General features: G+C 35.3%; 1 pseudogene; it reads left to right on the top strand.

The window, feature by feature from the left end:
* Positions 1-5,944: 5,944 nt before the first annotated feature.
* On the top strand, positions 5,945-14,441 carry LOC149155271 (E3 ubiquitin-protein ligase PUB23-like; annotated as a pseudogene).
* The last annotated feature ends 2,964 nt before the right edge of the window (positions 14,442-17,405 follow it).

Below are 17,405 nucleotides of genomic sequence, written 5' to 3'. Positions count from 1 at the left end.
CGAGGGGTACACATGCTTTACCAGGTCTTACAGTAGTATGCCCCTTTACATGCAATAATTTTGACTTCATTAATTTTTTTTTTTGTTTATTGTTGTTGCGATTCTGATCCATCCTCTCTCAATTTGATTTGCTCAAGAACATCTATCAAACTGCTCCAACTATGAGCTCGACAAGAACCTTGTAGATTCCAGCACCGGTGGCCTCACGTAGCAGAAAATGAACAATTTTTGAAGCCGCATGAATCCCGGACAATTCGTCAGCATGTTCCAAATTGGTAAATATCGCAAATGCACTGCGATCCTTGGCAGTTACGACACTATCTTCCGCACATTCTCCTCGAGGTTCTTCCACGTACGATTGTTCCACCATTATTTTCTAGACCCAGATCTATAAAAAGGCTACATTGATCTCATCAGGCACTATAAACCCCTGGCATCATAGAATCCCTTTGAAACCAATATCTGGCTCTCATACCAGTTGTTAATAAATCTATTGCATAACATAAATAATTAATGAGAGGAATAAATATAAAAATAACCGGCAACAACCATAAACACATAAACACAAATGTTTATCCCAGAAAACCCCAAATCTGAGGAAAAACTCAACCTAATAAGATCTCATTAGCATTGGCCAAAACCCTGGCCAATCCGACCGAGTGAGCCTTCACCGCTCACCTCTAGGTCTTGCTTTAGGATGAAGTCCTTCCAACCTTTTATAAGCTCTATTACATATAATACCATGGGCAGAATACTATCGGTGCACAATACCATGTGCCCCAAAACCATAACTCTTTAACCTGGTCAACTTTGACTCTATCCTGAGGCAAGTTTACCTAACACTTAATCACATAGAGAGAAAGCAGGTCAATGTGCATTGAATGAATGATGAAAGTAAAAAATTCAGTGTGTATTAGTAGGTATTTATTAATGAAAACCTATGTATGCATAAGAACTGGAAAGATTACTCAGTGCTCATAGGCTTGCATATATATAAATATATATAAATAATGCATAAATAATCACTTCATTTATATATAAATAATTTGGGTTGTTTTGTAAACTCAAAGAAATAGGCAACACTGCAATTATATATCAATAATTTGGGCTAATTTCTAAACTCAGAGAAATAGGCAACACTGAAAATATATATCAATAATTTGGGTTGATTTGTAGACTCGGAGAAATAGGCAACATTGATGCAAATACACTTAACAATCAAATTTTTGGGTTGATTTGTAAATTCAGAGAAATAGGCAGCACTGATACAAATGTATAGGAAATACTGATACAAATGTACTTAACAATAGACTTTGGACATAAACATCTATATGATAAATTATCAATTAATACACATTGAGTGAACAAGAAATTAAGAGAACCTGGAGAAATTAGTAGCCGTATAAATTTGTTTGAGAATTCCAACCAGCTCCAGCAAGCTTCCTCCAACAAATTGACAAACTTTCAAGTTTGATATATAAATATACTCGCAGAAATGTATAATAGATTGTTCGAGGTAATAAACCAAAGCCATACGTCCTTTATAACTTCATGAAAAATGGTACAGGTTGTCCCTTCTGTTCAGCTTTATGCACAAGAAATAATTACAAGGAAACTCGTCTCTCCTCAAATCTGTTACAACCCCAACTCGCCCTGAAGCGCTGATATTTCCTCACAGTTGCGATAGGGCCTCTACCTTCGTAGGCCCTTCGTATCCCTCCCTGTTACTTAGCACCTTCCTATCCTTCCATGTTACTTAACACTTGACCCATTAATTCTTGCAATGCCCAATAGAAAATAGAAAGTTAAGCTATTCAATGACCCTTGATTTTTTCCGCTTAAAATCCTTTGGAGGACTTTCTGAAGCCAATCTTTACCTACCCAAGGGCGATTTCAACTTGTAGGAAGTTTCAGCTTAACAAGTTTCAACTTGCAGGAAAGCACTTAGAATTGGAAGGGTCAATTCAACCGGGCAGTTTCTTTCCATGCACGATGTGATGGATGTTGTTGTTGTGGATTCGTTTGAGTTTTTGGAAATTCACGTTCTTAGGAATGCTATCCAGTGATGACCCCCACCTTCGATCTTTGAGTTTTGGGCAATCCAAGTTCTTAGGAAAGCTAGCTAATGATGACCTCCACGTTCTCAAGAAAGCTAACCAGTGGTGATCTCCACCTTCGATCAGCTTTAACAGGAAAAATGGTAGGCTATCGTCTACCAACTTTAACAGGAAAGATAACAATAGACATACATCTAGATAAGTGGTCCGAGCATAAACCCGTGTGGTGTACTTGTGAAAGTATGCAGGCATGCTTACCATGTCTCGAAAACATCTAATATCATTGTGTTAAATGTGGCTCTTTGATTTATATTTATTAATAACATTTTTTTTTTAATTTAAATACTTACTAAGTTTTGAGATTCAGCTTGTAATTCATATTTAGGTGGATTAATAACAAGAAGGATTTCAGACTCTAATTACTGCTATTTTGATGGTGTAGAACCACTAATTGTATTCCTAAGCACTCTCACCAATGATCTGCTTGATCTCCTTCAGTTTGGAGTAGCTCTATTTCTCCAAGTTAGGCATTTGGAACTTGGCATTTCTGTACAAATAATTTCTAATCTATTCTGCATTGCATGTTCTCCCCACCCAAATGCACTAATGTCCACACTATTTTTCAATTACACTAAATCAACAGGTGGAGGTTTTTTTCTTCTTAGAGACTACGGGAATTCCCAAGTGCTCTGTAGGTGGGTGGTGTTTTCTTCTTCAAGACTACAAGATTTCCAAAGTCTTTTCTAGATTTCGGTGGGATTGGCTTTGTTGGGACTTTACACAAAACCGTTGGGCCTTTACATAAACCATTGTAAATGCATTGCTCCCCGAGTCCCTTTATTACCCTTCACTGTTTTTTCTAGGTCTATGCAATATTCAATGTTTGAATTCGAATTTTCAACTACCCCATCCTAATTGACACAAGTTCCAAAACCTTATAAATGGACATCTACTTTGATCGAAGTTTATTTACAAATATACGGGTTTTCTGGTATTCTCCATGAAACCATATGAGCGCTTGTGAATACCCAGTTCATTTTGCCTTTTGTTTACAGCTCATTACAAGCATGTAATCTGATTATAATGGGCTGCAGATAAGCATAAGGTTGAACCCGAGAATTTGTAACCAAAGGGGGAAACTTGCGGGTTTGTTCTATAAAAGGGGTGCATGCATAATACAGATTAGGGCTTTGGGTTCTGCAATTTTTACAGGCTTTATTTCTATCTGAATACTGGGATTACCCATTTTTGTATACAGTTGAGATTGCAGAAATTGTAACTGGAAATGAGTTCCAAAGAAGTGCAAAACCAGGCTGAGCAGAGGATTTTTAAATTATTGGTAATTGATTTGTCCTTTCGGTGTGCATCGCTTGAACTATTATTTGTTATAAATACAGGTTTCAACAAGGTTTTAAGCAGAGCTCGTCCTCTAAACAAAATAGCTTGGTCTCTTTGCCAGATTCACTAGGACTTATGAAGGATTTCAGACTCCAATTACTGCTATTTGGATGGCATAGAACCACTTATCGTACTCCCAAGCACTCTCACCAATGGTCTGCTTGATCTCCTTTAGTTCAGCGTAGCTCTGTTTCTCCAAGTTAGGCATTTCGAACTTGGAATTTCTATTTGGAATTCAACAACTGCTTTCAACAAGGTTTTAAGCAGAGGTCATCCTATAAACAAAATAGATTGGTCTCTTTTCCAAATTCACTCGACTTCTGAAAAAAATTAAAATTCTTCAATGTTTTAGGAACCAATACGTCTAATATTTCATGTTAGTTATGAAGTCGGTGGATGTTCCTACATCCCTTGCTTTTGCAAGTGGTGATGTGAAGGCATAAGATCCTGTTCCCACTAATGAAGGCGTGCAATTGATCTACAGGATGTAGCGTTTTCTCTTTACGGTGAGGCTGCACATTTATTTATGATTCTATGCATCCATGGGCTTAGACTGTCAGTAGTACTCGTGGATAAGCTGTTGTTGAATCAAGAACATCTACTTTGGATATAATGTCTCTGCTACCATAGCCCTTGTTGTTGTTTCTGTTGCACCTGCTCTAGTCTCTTCAGGATGCTAGCTACAACCAATTGATCTATTTGCCAACCAACTTCTGTAGTTTAAGTAACTACAAATTTGAATAAGATTTTAAGCAAAGTTTGTCCATTAAACAAAATAGCTCCCCCAAATTAAACACTCTTTCAAAGCACAGACTTGCTGCCGCACAACCCTCCTTGTTATGGATAAGATTTCACTCTGGAATATCACGTATTAGTTTATGGCAAGAGAGGGAGATAATGTTAATTCACCTATTGGTTTATGGGAAGAGAGGGAGATAATGTTAATTCGAATGATTAGTATGTAATTTTTCTTAATATGAAAATTTCAATTCAGTTTTCATTTCTTTTATTTTCAAAAATATAAAGTAAAGTTTTATTTTATTTTATTTTTAAAATTATATAACTAGATTTATGTTTATTAGTTTGTTTATGACATTCAGAGTAGATTTTTGATTAAAAAAGTATTAGTCAAGGGCATGTTAACCATATTTTACACGGGTTAACTGAATTCATGATATAATTAGATATTTTTATATATACGATATTTTAAATTAACCATTTTTATATAAAAATTAAAAAAAACATTAACTATTTTTATATAAAAATTTAAGAAAACAATTTATCACATAAGGTTTATATTTAATAAATTATATAAGAAATTTTAAATTAATTAATTTTTTTTTGTTAAAATAGGTAGCTACGGAATAAATTTAAATGGTTAATTAAATCTGACCAAACATTTTTTAATTAGATGATATATTTTTATAGTTATATATAAATAAATTTAATATTATAAATAATCTTTAAAATACTCAAATTATATATAATTCATAAATTAAATTATGATTCCAACAAAATTTTATAAAGATTTGATTAAATTAAACCACATAAAATTTTAATTTAAACCAATTGTTTAACTTTAATAAAAAGTTAGAATTCCAAAATTTCCACATTTAACCTCTTTTTAAGTAATCCATAAAAAGATACACTGACTGTCAAAATTCTTATCGATGGAATAAAGCTCGAAAAAATCGATTAAATCAAAATTATGATATTAGATATCATTTTGGGATTCCACTACTTTAAGTATTAAAGTCATTCCGAAAAAATCGATTAAATCAAAATTATGATATTAGATATCATTTTGGGATTCAACTGCTTTAAGTAAGTCATTCATGTATGACCATTTCCATGAGAGATAGTGTAACTGACTAATTTCTCATGATTTTTGAATAGTTCACTTAGCACTCATTGCATCGGGGGTGATGCTCAATTTTCCACATTTAAATACCGAATTTTCCACATTTAACATACTTTTAGAGTGGCAAATACCTTAATATACCAATACGAGGATTGACTTTCAAATAAATCCTCTCCTTCGCTCCTCGTCATAATACGGTAATGTCTCCGCCTACAATCGTTTTCAATGCTCCCTGGCCACACCCTGGCATTTTAATGTGACTTTGCCTTGGTTACCATGTTGCTATATTTTCAAAAAGTCAATATTCTGATATGTGTGGTTACAGTTGCCTATGGACTGGATCAAAAACTTACAGCCATTGGTGTCTGCGATGAAAGCTGAAATAGTCTATTGATTGGAACGTGTGGAATTGCAGACTATTTCTATATTTGACCTACCGACAACTAACTGCCTAACCTTGACAGAGCGAGTGCGTTGACATTAACAATTGTGCAGGAAGAGAAACTATATAGTCATAGACGCTAAGCTTTACTTATCTGTATATTGAAGCCTTCAGACAACAAGCCTGCCCTGAAGCGTCGTCGATCTGAATAACTGGTTATCTCGCTGTATTGATACCGACGTTACTATGTTAAGCTTCAATAACTCACCACATGATTGTTCGGAGGTGGAGGTACCTTCTTACTTCAGGTGCCCCATATCGATGGAGCTTATGAGAGACCCCGTAACCGTTTCCACGGGCATGACTTATGATCGGGAAAGCATAGAGCACTGGATTTTTTCGTGCAACAAGAAAACGTGTCCTGCTACCATGCAGCCGCTAGAGAATTTCGATTTAACTCCAAACCACACGCTGCGTCGTCTCATTAAAGGATGGTGCGTTGCAAACAGCCCCAAGGGCGTAGAACAAATCACCACTCCCCGGGCGCCCGTCGACTCCAATCAAATCTCCGCGTTACTTGAAGCTGCACTCAGATCTCCAGCAGTGGAAGGCATCAGTGCATTGAAAAAATTGCGGTCCATTGCGCGAGAGAGCGAGGGAAACAGAAGGTGCATGGCGGCGGCCGGTTCGAGTATCGTTCTTGCATCTCTGATAAATTCGTCTTGCTGCGACGATAAATGAGAATGAAAAGTTCAGGGCTTGTGAGGAAACTTTGGGTATATTGCATCTGCTTCCTATGACCCAGGAAACTGCAAGATCTTTGTCAGACGTAGCGTGCATTAGGTCCATGGCCTTGGTCTTGCATAAGAGAAACGCTCAGGCCTGGAATTTGACGTTCCACAGAACGTTTTTTCCATTTTTAAACGTATTTGACGGCACAATTTTTTTTTCAAACGTATAAAATGACAGTCAAAAAAAATCTCAAACCGTAAATTTGACGTTCAGGTATCTAGGTTGCCCGTCATAAATTTTAGGGGGGAATGAGGGAGTACAGGGTCAGTCAACCTCACCTCAGCGGCTCAGCCTTAGATTATTCCATATTCGATCCAGGTCATTGAATACTGGCAGAAGAAAGGACGGCTTTGGTGGCAGAAGAAAGGACGGCTTTGGTGTAAATGTTAAATGATTTCTTTTGTAAAATTAAATAAAGTTCAGTAATTTAATTTTAATCGCTGAAGGCACAGATTTTTTATTTTCTATGGCGATACGTAACAGAGGAAGAACCGCCAAAGCATAGGACTATTTTGCACCAATTTTTTGATTTGCAGGCTCACTCTTCTCCTCTGATCTTCGAACACAGTAGAGGTGGGTTTTTTCGTTGTTTTTTTTCTTCTTATCGTTAGTTTTACTTTTGAATCTTTGCGAAGTGTGGGTATGAATTTAATATGCAACCCTTTGAAATGTGTGGATTAAGATTTAATTTAAAGGTTAGCAAAGTGCAGATTTAAGTTAACTTTATTGTTTGGCTAATTTTGGATTTAAATTTAATTTAAAGTTTCTTAGGCTGAATTTTGTTTCATGTCTACCCGCCATGATATTTAAGTGAGAACACTTGTATTTAAATATAGATTTTCATTGTATTTTTTAATCTTTTTGGCAATGTATTTAAATTGAAACATTCGCTGTATTTTAGTTTTCAAATGATACACTACACAAACTTTCTACCTTTAAATGTGTTTACATTGGTTACTTTCATGTCTTTAGAGATGTGCAATGGCCGTGTTCAGCTTCATGTGGGAGTTATTTATGGGAGGAACTTGATTTCACGAGTCGGATGATATGCATTGTTCCTGGTTTGAAACTTGTGTTTCTGCATAAATTGATTTCCACTGTAGTCTAAGATTTTAATTCATGTTGTTTTCCAACCAAAATTGTGGCTTCGTTATAGGACAATCGTTAATACTGTCCTTTCGGGACATCCCATTATTGTGCCATCTTAACATAGTGAAGAAGAAATAGAAATTAAGTGCGCCTGAGATTCGGTCAATAATATTGAATCACCATCTTATTTGTCGTATAAGGAGATTTTGACTCACCATCCTATTTGTGGTATAAGGAGACCACCCTATTTGTGGTATAAGGAGATTTAGAGTTGAACGTTAATTAATTACTATAACTTTTCGAGTTTTTTGATTGGTCTGAATTTGTACAAACAATTTTGATTCATATTTTCTAATTTTACTACAAAATTTTAAAATATTTAAAGTTTAAAATTTAATTTTAAACCTATAAATTAATTTGTTTTTTTTTTTTTTTAATTTAAATATTTAAATTATGCTAAGTTCATGGTCAAATTTATAATTTGATTTTTAAAATATAATTTCATTAAATTTGAAAAGGAAACCGTAAAAACTTAAGACATTGTTTTTCATTTTACATGGATTGTTGTATTGATGACAAGAAAAAAATTCTAATTATTGACCGTGGTATGTATAAAGTAGTTTTTTTTTTGTGAAATATATGGTTATAGTTTTTTTTTTTTTTTTTTAATTACACTGTTTCATGCGGTATTTAACTTGAATTTTTTTGTATGATTTGTAGTTAAGCATGATTATATGATTTTTTTATTTTCATATTTCTTATTAAAATAATATTTTTCTTTATTTAAATTTTAAATAGCTTTTTGGGTTAAAATATTGTATATTACTTTATGAAATTAGAGATATATCATATACTAACTAATGCTTAGAGGGAGGAAGCAAATCTCGACCTCTAAAGTAGTATGACTATGTTATAAACTGACAACACTGGACTCCTTATCTAAGGATGGGGGTTTTATAAACTCTCTTGTATGGCCTTTTGCTCTCTTGTAAAAATACAATTCACAATTCAGAGTTGGTTTCACCTATTAACTTTCAGTCTTGTTGAAAAGAAGGGATTGGACTCTAAACACAACATACATTCCAACTTCCCAAGTCCAACAAATGCTTTAATACATAAACTTAGCATTCTCTTCTTTCTTTAATCTTTGCATATTGAAGTTCTTTTCTACATTACCCCTAATTCTAGGCCGGGTCGAGACTCAAAGAGATATTACAGTCATGGCCTCCAATATTGACATAGTCACAGATTCACATAGGACATAGCTGGGCTCTATTGAATGAACTTCAAGCAAGATTTTATTTTATCCAACGGTATTTTCTTGAACCTGAAATGTTCAACCTTGACAAGCAGTGGCTCATGTAACAATATGCTTTTGACTTTTGGTAAAAAAAATTTGCTGAATCTTGTATATTTTCAATCTACTTTCATATCTCCACAAGGTATGACAATTTTCATCTTTCATATCGGAAAGAGTTTTCTATGAAGCTCACCTACCTTTGAAGCATGAAAATGTATTCCTTAGGAGCTCTCAAATTGCAAAATTTCACCACAATCCATGCGCATGTTCTTAGAAAAAAAATTGACTTAGCATTTCTTCACACTATTGTTCATATCTTTAATAAAAGCCTCCTTAATTAGTTGTAAAAATGATCATAATTTTGTCCTTGTTATCAAAATAAATAACCCACACTGCCTAGAATCATGCTTATCGAAAGTTAGCAATGTTAGTTCAAACCTTTCATAATGAGGATGATACTTCTGTCCTCTTCATTGTTGTAACAAACTATTTATTCATCCCATGTTGTAGATGGAGCTTAGAAAATTTGAGAGAGATCACATGCACATAGTTTAATACGAAAACCATTAAAAGAATTAGTTTGTGCCTTGATGGTTGCATTAACAATATACATAATTAGTGTTACTTTAAATACAAGTTATCATAGATTTTAGCTAAAAGATCAAAGGTGTCATGATTGGGCTTAGCCAACAAATCATTTGTGATGGGCAAAGATTCTTCGACAACTAATTACTTCCAATTAGTACTTTTCTCTTGATGCAGGTTTTCCACGTCTAATATGCTTAGAGGGATGCATAACACCATCTCATCCAATGATGGTTGAGGATCCTCATCATCCTAACTATGTGACCTTCTTTAGTGCCTTTCACATATTAAAATTGAAGTATGTAATCAAAACTATTAACCCAAAAGGCTGAAAATCCTTATAAAACCTTAAAAGTGTGGTTGTATGCTATTTCGAAACACATATGCTAACTTAGGGAAAAAAAAAGCACTTTATGAGAGATTAGTAAAAGTTGAGATACAAGTGTAGTTGAAAGAAAGTTTACCTATAAGAAGAAGTTGACACTCACAACTTTTCATAGAACGTATAATGAAAGGCATGAAAAATATAAAAACGTCATTAAATTTTCATTTGACGGGCAAAGAGGATTTGAAATTCCAGGCCTGGAAACGCTGAAGCTAGACTTCACGCGGTCGTTTTATTGCAGAAGGTTTCCACTTGGATATCTGATTGGGAATTTATCGGCAGGGGAAAGATTGATATTTTCCAATGTCTCCTAGAGATCATAAAGGGTGAATGCTGCCATCAGGCGATCATGGCTGCTTTGGTTGTCCTCATAGCAATATGTAAAAGGTCCAGAAAGAACAGATTAATGGCTATAGAGGCAGGCACAGTATTTTGTCTGATTGAATTACTTCCAGAGGCCGAGAAGCCCAAGTGTGAAAAGATATTAGATCTGTTGGACATGCTAGTGGACTATGCAGAAGGAAGGGCTGCCATGGCTAATCACGCGATGGGCATTGCTGTAGTCTCCAAGAAGATTATTAGGGTTTCAGAAATTGCCACTCAGAAAGCAGTTCGAATTGTTTGGTCGCTTTGCACATATTCTTCAACTGCGTCGATTCTTCGGGAGGTGCTTCAGTGTGGAGCTGTGTCTAAACTTTGCATGGTTCAACAACTCAGTTGCGCAGAGAAAACGAAGCAGAAGGCGAAGGAGGTATTGAGATTGCATGCAAATACTTTTAGAGTCTCCCCTTGTCTTCCGTACCTAATGAGAACTATCATGCACAGTTTCGAAATTTGATCTGATACACCCACGCAATTAAACAGAAAGATGGCCTGAAAAAGGAAGGCATTTTCGTTGTTATGTCAATTTTATTGAATGGGTCGGACTTTAATAATGTTACATTTAAAAAAAAAAAACAAAGAAACTTGGCCGGCCCATACAGATTCGATGCGTATGAGCATCATTATTGTTATCCACATGTATATAGGCATTTCTATTTCGAAGAGGGAGAGTGCAAGATTATATATACTGTGGATATATCAAATAGTAATGATCTTCTTGGCCCTTGGGGAGATATTTGATTATTATGAGATTATTGATGAATAATATCCTTAACCAACGAAGTTGTTTACAAGCTCGGTGGAGAGCGATATCTATTTACATTATGAAAACTTAGCCATCATCCTCTTACCAAAAGAAATTATCAATTCACTAACAAATTTGACACCACAAAAATATATGTATCAAATTATAAAAAAAACAAAACATTTATTATAATAAGAATATAGTAAAATAATAAATTTTTTCAAAGTACTATACTGCTCGAAGACTATACATATATTATTAACATTTATCATTTTATTTATTAAAACATTTATCATTTTATTTGCTAAAAAAATTCTATTCCTTCCTCTAAACACCCAAAATAATGTCAATTAACAAAATATTAAAATAATATATATATAATTACGATGATTTTTTTTATAAACATATATTATTCTTATCAATTTTATGAGCAACCTTACATTCAAAATATGTAATCATCTCTTCTTCTAAACCATTTTTTTTGTTATTCTTTTAATAGGTCAATAAGTCATTTAACAATGGAGAATTTCCAAGTATTAGTTCGGAGCATACATCACACACAACAGATTTATACTCAGAGACTTAGACGAGAATAGCAAAGAATAATTTAAGAGACAGACAAATAGAGAAACAACAAGATTACTTAATCAGAAACAATGGAATAGATAAAACAATCATTGGAGAACAGAAATCACTTTGCATTACATAATAGGCCTGGACCTTGGCTTCCTTTCCTTGGCCAGAGAAATTACAAATTTATAGAGGTTGTGGAAGGATCTAGAATCCTACATGTGTTTTAGATGGAGATCTAGAAACTAATGGTGGTGTATAAGGATCTAGAATTCTACATGAATTTGGCTTCACACTTAACATTCTCCCTCTTGAAGCCAAATAAGAATCATGAATCAAGTCACACCGAGTCCTACCATATCTCTACATAACTCATGTTTATTTCGTGGTAGAATCTTAGTGAGCATATCAACAGGGTTCCTATCTGTATGAATCTCTTCCAAGGATAATTGTTCTTCCTCCAACACATGCCGGATCCAATGGTACCTTAAGTCAATGTGCTTGGTTTTTGAATGAAATGTTGGGTTTTCCGCCAAGTGAATGGCACTCTGACTATCACAATATAACAAATACTTGTCCTACTTTATTCCTATCTCTCATAGGAAATGATGCATCCACAAGATCTCTTTACAATCTTCTGTTGCAGCTATGTACTATGCTTCTATTGTAGAGAGGGCTACCATTCTTTGTAGCCTTGACACGCAAGATACTGTTGCACCTACAAATGTATACAAATATTTTGTAGTGGACTTTCTGGTGTCCATATCTCCACCATATCTGCATCTGTAAATCCTTCAAGCACAGTCTCATCATGATCAAAACATAAACAATAATGACTAGTACCCTTGAGATACCTCAAAATCCATTTTACTGCTTGCCAATGTTGTTTGCCTAGATTGGCAAGGAACCTACTCACTACTCCCACTGAATGTCTGGCCATGTGCATACCATGGCATACATCAAACTACCAACTGCTGAAGCATAAGGAATCTTTCTCATCTCTTCTTTCTCCTTGTCATCACTAGGACATAATTCAATACTTAGCTTGAAGTGGGCTGCAAGGGGTGTACCAACTAGCTTGGCATCCTTCATATTAAACCTATCAAGCACCTTCTTGATATACTTTTCTTGTGACAGTCACAACCTTTTGTTTTTCCTATCACGCATAATCCGCATGCCCAATATCTGTTGTGTTGGTCCCAAATCCTTCATTGCAAATTTGCTACCCAAATTTTTCTTCAACCTATTGATCTTATTCCATCATGCCCAACAATCAACATGTCATCCACATATAACAATAATATGATATACTTTCCTTGATCATATCTCTTGATATAGACACAATGGTCAACTTCCAACCTCTGAAAACCATGTTCCAACATGAATGAATTAAATTTTTTGTACCATTGTCGAGGTGTCTGTTTCAACCCATAGAGACTCTTGAGTCTTCTTCAACCTACAAACAAGGCCTTCTCTGCCTTTTTCTATGAAGCCTTATGGCTGCTCCATATAAATTTCTTCCTCCAATTCACCATGAAGGAAAGCAGTTCTTACATCTAACTATTCACATTCTAAGTCTAAAGCAACAACTAGACCAAGAATGACTCTAATGGATGACATTTTAACAACAGGTGAGAAAATTTTAGTGAAGTCAATACCTTCTTTTTAGGCAAAACCTTTCACCACCAACCTTGTTTTATACCTCTCCTTCTTTTCGTCACCTTCATGCTTAATATTGTAAACCCATTTGTTTTGTAGAGCCTTTCTACCTTTTGGGAGGTTTACCAACTCCCAAGTTTTATTTTCCAGCAAAGAGTTCGTTTCTTATTCCATTGCTTTGTTCCATTTTTTACTTTGCTCAGCTTTACATGCTTCTTGAAAACAATTAGGCTCACCTTCATCAGTCAACAAAATATATTTTGAAGGAGGACACCTTTGTTAAGGCTTATGAGACCTAGAAGATCTGTGAACCAACTGTGGTGGTGCATTATCGGGTTGAATCTCCTTTAAAGGCTCCTACAAGATTCCTTCTTGTTGTTGTTCATCATTTTCCACTTGTTGTTCATTATGCTCCTAAATTTGTTGTTTATTTTCTTGTGTTGGTGGTATGTTTTCCTGTTGCTCTTTAAACCTGTCAATAACCTTCTTGACCTCCAACTCACCTATAGTGCTCTTCAACATTTCTGACTCATTAAATATAACATCCCCGCTTCTAATAATTTTATGTTTGACTGAATCCCATAGACGATAACCAAAATCTTCATCCACATATCCCAAAAATATGCATTTCATAGATTTATCATCTAGCTTAGTTCTATTTTCTTTGGGAATATGTATAAATGCTTCACATCCAAAGATTTTCAAGTGAGAATAATTCAACTTCTTACCAGTCCAAATTTCTTCAAGGATACTACCATCCAAGGCTGTAGTTGGAGATCTATTTAAGAGGTAGCAAGTGGTCTTGACTGCTTCAGCCCAAAAATTCTTCTCCAAACTAGAATTAGATAACATACTTCGCACATTTTACATAATGTGTGATTCATCCTTTCTGTGACACCATTCTGTTGAGGAGTACCAGGCACAGTGTTCTCATGCTTTATGCCAAACCTGTTACAATATTCCTTAAATGCATTTGAGCAATATTCTCCACCATTATCTATTCTTAAATGTTTTAGCAATTTGTTAGTCTCTCTTTCAATAGCAACATGGAATTTTTGAAATATTCCAAACACTTCACTTTTATTTTTCAGAGGATATTCCCAAACCTTCCTTGATGCATCATCTATAAATGTTACAAAATATGATGCTCTTCCTAATGATTTGATGTTAACGTGCCTAAACACATCTGAGTGTACCAATTCTAACACATTTTTCTTTTTTTCATGGCCACCTCTAAGGAATGAAACCCTTCTCTGTCTACCATATATACAATGCTCACAAAGATCAAGATTGTAGGAATTCAAACCTGGCAATAGATTTTATCAACAAGGATTTTAATCCCTTCTCGCTCATGTGACCCAAGCGCTCATGTCACAGATCTGCTGAATTTCCTTCTTTTGTGACAGCAGCCAAATCTAATTTTCCTGTTAGTGTCTTCAATGTGTATAACGTTCCTGTCTTGGGTCCTTTGGCCATGACCAATGCTCCTTTCCTAATTTTCCAGCCTCCTTTTTCAAAGCTTGTGGAATAGCCTTCATCATCGAGTCGTCCCATAGAGATTAAACTCATGCGCATTTCTGGTACATGCCTGATCTGTTTCGACAATATATCTTGTCCATCTTTCATATTGATCTGGACATCTCCCACTCCAAAAATACTGCAAAAATGATTATTCCCCAAATGCACTCTATCATAATCATCAGGATTATATGAAACAAAACTATCTTTGCATGGGGTTACATGGTGAGATGCGCTAGAGTCAAGGATCCAATCAAAGCTATTGCTAGATGTATATACACATGCATCCTCTACTGAAACAGTAAACAACACATCACCATCTATGGCTACAGCAGTAGTCTCACCTTCATTTGTGCTGGATGACTTGTGATTTGTACTAAACGATCTCTGATCCTTTTGTCATTTCTTCCAGAATCAACATTCTTTCTTCATGTGACCAAATTTGCCACAATGACAGCAGATGATCCTACCTCTCCTTGATTTTGATCGACCTCTCGATCTTGATCACCCTTGTCGGCCTTGATCCATTCTCCTACCACGATTAGCTAGAGCTAGAGCTTCTCCTCCTTGGTTTTCCATATTTGACTTGCGTCACAGTTCCTCATTCATTAAACTGCTACTGACATCATCAAAATTCAGGGTCCCTGTAGTTGTTAGAGTGCTCATAGCTACAATTAAATTTTCCTAGCTGTCTAGCATAGAACACATTAGCAAAATGGCTCTAATTTCATCATCTAAAATTATTTTAACATAGGCAAGCTGATTAGTAATAATATTAAATGCATTCAAGTTCCCAGCAACTGAAGCACCCTCCTTTATTTTGAGATTATAAAGCTTCTTCATCAAGAACACTTTGTTTGATGTTGTGTTCTTCTCATATAGATCATGGAGCTTCTTCCATAATCCTTCAGTTGTATTTTCTCCAGACACATTGAAATACACATTCTCTGCTAGATACTGGCGGATTGTCGCAATCTCCTTTCTATCTAGCTTATTCCATTCTTCATTTATCATCGATGAGGGTTTCTTTGTTGTGCCCCCAATCGGAAAATATTGATCCTTCAAAACCAGTATATCCTCCATCTGTGATTTCCATAGGGCAAAATTAGCACCACTCAACTTCTCCATATCTATAACTGTTGTCTCCATTTTCAGTATATTGATGCCCAAAAGTAGAAAACTCCACTTAAAAATAAAACTTTAATTATTACTCTTTAAAATTTAATAATAGTGATCTTCCTCCTTTTAAAATACCCTTTTCAAAATTCCGCTCTTTCTTAAAATATACTTTTCAAAATTCCAACATATAATCCTATATAATGTTTTAACCTTTTCACATTTCACACATACATATGTTGGTTTGTATACGTGCAAGCTTGATGAAAAAAATTACGAACTCCACGTAAAGCACTTAAGCACTCCACGTTTTAGGCTTCATGGCACGTTTCACCATATGCCCACGACCTTTTTATTTATTGCAACAATTGTATTAACGTTCCTCAGCTATTTCCTAAACAGATCCTTTTTCTGGACTCTCTTCTTTGCAACGATTTCCAATTTCCTGGAAAGATCCTTCAATAGGTCCAGAAGTAACAACCAACGTTTTAATGAACACTGCCAGAGTAAGGCGATGGCACTAAGCAGCTTGCACGGTGGATATTCGACCCTAGCTCTGATACTAGTTGTTAGTTTAGAGCATACATCACACAAAACATATTTATACTCGGAGACTTAGATGACAATAGCAAAGAATAATTTAAGAGATAGATTGTTGAGCCCCAGATCTACCTCTCTTCTACATACTTCCTAAACCTTTTCTCTTCCATTTTTCCCACATCAGTGCCTCGTAAGCTATCAAAGATTGTTACATCTTGATTCTAGGAGTGCATTTAAGTGGTTTTCTAACTATATTCTTGTGTGTACTATTTGATTTAGATTTTGTTCAATAGCTACGAAATGTAGCCACTTTCCGCAGCTAACTCGCAATTTCGCAGCTACTTTCATTGTTTTGTAGGTTACAGGTGTCAGCAGGTGAAACGAGGCACGCGGGTAGCTCAAAACTCATCTGCGCATGGATAAGGTCCCATTTGTTCAGTCGAATTCATGAAGAAAAGCCTTGGTCAAAGGACGGTCAAACAAGGAGTCCTACAACAAATAGGTCTTTGTTTTCAACACGTGAAAGGTCCGAGACCGTTCCTAGATTTGTGGATCCCTCTTGACAGCTGCAGGCCATCTCCATGATGCAAATCTAGCATCCACCTTTTTTAGATTGAATGATCATGGTAACCAAGACGCTGAGCTTATGGGTTATGTTCTGTTTATGTGTCCTCTGGTGAAGATTCCTCACAGAAAAATAGTTATCTGATTTTCTCTATAAATAATGCATTTGTAAACAAAAGTAGTTAGTCTAGATGTTAGCTTTTATGTTGTTGCTGTAACGTTAGTCCTGTTGTTGTAACGAGAATGCATATCCTATGTTTTGCAATATAAAAACTTTGTTTCTTATGACTATTTAATGCATGATTTTGGGTTGACAACGTATTGACCAAAGGCTGTGCAGAGGGCCCTTGTTGTCTGAGGTTTTGCTTTTCGTTTTTGTAAAGTTTTTCATGCATCTTTCCTCTTATTTCCACTGTATATTGTTCATAATTTGTTTGTGGTGTTAATCTTTTATTCCTGTACA

Source organism: Pinus tabuliformis, chromosome 9 (assembly GCF_031772625.1).
Source record: "Pinus tabuliformis cultivar Carrire ecotype Pingquan chromosome 9, CPIR1, whole genome shotgun sequence".
NCBI classification, from domain to species: Eukaryota; Viridiplantae; Streptophyta; class Pinopsida; order Pinales; family Pinaceae; genus Pinus; species Pinus tabuliformis.
This window is presented reverse-complemented; position numbering and strand designations above follow the sequence as displayed.